We start from the raw sequence: 3,617 nt of genomic DNA, 5'->3' as shown, positions 1-3,617 counted from the left end.
AAAGGGATGGTATATCATTTAAATAAATGGTCTACATCTGGATGTTTTTATTCCATTAATAAAATAAAATGTTTCCACGCCACCCCCAAAATGCCCCCACAAATCAGTCATTCTCCCAGTATTTCTTTCTCCCTGCCCCCACTCTATCCATCCTGTTTCCAACCCCACATTCTCCCATTCCACTCATGAAACCTATCCTTTTTCCCTTTCCCAGGGAGATCCTTGCATCTGCCCTCAATCTCTCCTTGATGCTTAGTCTTTCTGTGTCTGTTGAGTGTAGCATGATTGTCTTTTAGTTTACAGCTCATGTCTACTTATAGGTGAGTACTTAGGTTTGTCTTTGTGGGTCTAGGTTACCTCACTCAGGATGATTTTTTAAGTTCCATACATTTATCTGCAAATTTCATGATGTTGTTTTTTTTCAATAGCTAAGTCATACTCCATTGTATAAATGTACCACATTTTCTCGATCCATTCTTCAGTTAAGGGATACATAAGTTGTTTCTAGTTTCTGGTTATTAAAAATAAATCTGCTAATAACATAGTCCTTGTGGTATGATGGAGTGTATATGCCCAGGAGTGGTATAGCTGGGTATTGAGGTAGATAAATCCCCCCCCTTTTTTTCAGCAACTGCCACATTGACTTCCAAAGTGGTTATATAAGTTGTACTCCCACCATCAGTGGAGAGGTGTTCTCCTAGCATCACATCCTAGTCAGCATGGGTTTTCATTTGTAGTTTTGATCTTAGCCATTCTGACAGGTATAAGATGGAATCTCAAAAGTNGTTTTGATTTGTATTTCCCTGATGGCTAAGGATGTTCAACTTTTCTTTGAGTGTTTTTGACCATTTGAGATTTGCAATGGAAACTCCACAGAATCTATGAGAGTAACACTACACTAGCAAAGACTCACAATAATGGAGAGCACGGAGCCTGGACTGCCCATCTTCTGCAACGAGGAACGGCCTCAAGTGAAGGAATTAGGACCCCAACCCGACCACAGAACCTTTGACCTACATTTGTCCTGCTTGCAGAGTGTTCTGAGATCTGAGCCTAGTAGAATAGTCATCAAAGAGACCAGAGAGACTTCATTCAGTAACTGATGGTAGCAGGTATAGTGTCCCACAGCCAAACAGTAGGCAAAGCTCAGAGAGGGGGAGGAAGGATCCGAGGAACCAGAGGGTCAGTGACACCACAAGAACACAGCCCACAGAATCAACTGACCATGACCACAATAATATGACTTATGGGGGCTTACAGAGATCAGGGGGCTTGCAGGAGTCTGATCCAGGTCCTCTGTATACATGTTATGGGTGCATAGCTTGGTGTTCTTGAGGGGACCCTAACAATGGGAGAGGGAGTGTTCCTGACTCTTTTTTTCTACTTATGGAACCCTTTTCCTCTTATGGGTTGCCTTGTCCAGACTTGTTGTAGTTTGTTATGAAGGGTTTGGTTGATGTCCCTGGGAGGCCTGCTCTTTTCTAAGGGGAGGTGAAAGGGATAGACTTGGTGGGGGGAGGGGAAACTGTGGTTGTGATGTAATATATGAGAGAAGAATAAAAAAGAAAAGAAAAAAAAAAAAGGAAAGAAAATAAAATGTTGGACCTAGTTAAAAACTTGGATCACTTTCAAAATTTTGAGTTTGTAAAATTTTAGTAGGCAGTGGTAGGAAAGCAGAAAGATCAGCAAAGGAATTAGTTACCAGGCACTGAGACTTCATTTAAACAGGAAATAATACACCGTTTTGAACACAAAGGAAGACATATGGGTTGGTCCTGTTCAAAATTTCAAAATTCACAGCTAGAATTGCAACCTCAGTTGGAGCTACTCAATTTTGATAGAAATCACAGAAGGGTTTTCATGCCATAAAACTTTGTGACTACAACAAAAGGTTTGGAAATGTTTCTCCTCTGCCGCTTATAAAATGATAAAAAAAATTACTTAAGAGAAAACGTTAACAAATCCATGTTGATATGCCGTACTGCTTCTTGTACTGTCTCTGACTCCTCATCCCTTAGCCCTCAGCGTGACTCTTGATCTGGGGGTGTTGCGTGGCCAGGTGTGGTTTGTGCCTGGTTTTTGTTCAAAGCAGCCTCTTCTTTCATCAACTCATCCAGCATCATTTCTGGTCTCAGTGTCCCATGATGCTCTGCGTCCCATTTCCACAACCACATCCTCATAATGACATGAGCATCCTAACTGTGGCCATTCTCACGGCCACTGCTGAGACTGATCACAATTCATGGGTTTAAAGTATCACCACCAGCTGTAGCCCTACAGCTAAAATACAGCTGCCACTTCTGATCCGCTTACACAGGGCACATCCCTACAAGGCCAGGACAAGAGGCCCTCCCTCCCTCTTCACCATGCTTCTCAAGTGCTTCTCAAGTCCTTTGCTGTCTCTGGGACTGAATGATTTTTTTTAAAAATACAGAACCACAGTTTTTAAATGACACATAAAATCAACAGTATTTCTGCTGAAATTTCTACCATCTGGCATTGTCTCCCCCACTCTGTTGAAGTCATCAATTTCAGTGTCTCTTCTGGGCTTTGCTTCCAAATATCTTTCTAAATCTGAACCACAGGGCTTGCTAGTTAACTGCTGGTGTCTCTTAGACTCAGAATCAGAGCACAGCTTATCTAACTGCTGTAGGACAGTGGGATCCTGATTTTTTTTCATGATGTCTATCATAGATAAAGCAGAGATTGTTTTTCTTATTCCTGGAGCATTTCCTACAACAAATTCTTTCTTTTTCCCCCAAAGTGTTTTAGACTTTCCATGCTGGCTTGTGTAGGGGTTCACTGTGGGTAAAGCCCTATGCCACCAGCTATTCCCTTTACATGTTCTGAAGCTGTCATCTGACTACCGGAGGTTTCTTAGATCCTTTTGAGATAATGAAAATGAATTTATGATTGTGATTCCTGTTCAGGTGATTTTTTTCTAATATTGTACCATGATTTTTTTTCAAACAGAGATAAATGGAAAGCCTATTACAGTGAATACTGTGTACCTGTCAGCTAGATTATGTCACTGATATTACCACACTTGGTCTGTCATATATGTATATATGTATATGTTTATCCTTCTCTCTGGCTCTTACACCGCCTAACCTTTTGGTGGGTGCTTCCAAATGCATTTATGTACCAATAGGCTTCTTTCTTGGTTCTCTTTGAGCCTGTAATGTGTCTTTGTCACTAACCATTTCACAATGAAGAATGTGTTATTTATGCTGAGTGGGAATTGATGAGACTATTAAAATCAATCTCCCCAGCATTCTGTTGGAACTCACAATCCTAACTTCTGTCTTTTGAATTCTCTTGCTTCTTTAAAAAATTCCTTTCCATTGTCATACAACATTCTATAAGTTTTCTTCAGATCCATCTCCCAGTTTATGAATGTTTCTCTTTACTTAAGTTTAATTTTTTTTGTTTGTTTGTTTTATTACATTGATTACATTTTTTTCTTTTTTTGTTATTAGGTATTTTCCTCATTTACATTTCCAATGCTATCCCAAAAGTCCCCCATACCCTCCCCCCGACTCCCCTACCCACCCACTCCCACTTTTGGGCCCTGGCATTCCCCTGTACTGGGGCATATAAAGTTTGCAAGTCCAATG

This window comes from Mus caroli, chromosome 9 (genome assembly GCF_900094665.2).
Source record: "Mus caroli chromosome 9, CAROLI_EIJ_v1.1, whole genome shotgun sequence".
Lineage (NCBI taxonomy): Eukaryota > Metazoa > Chordata > Mammalia > Rodentia > Muridae > Mus > Mus caroli.
The sequence above is the reverse complement of the archived record's forward strand: the minus strand, read 5'-3'. Positions refer to the sequence as shown.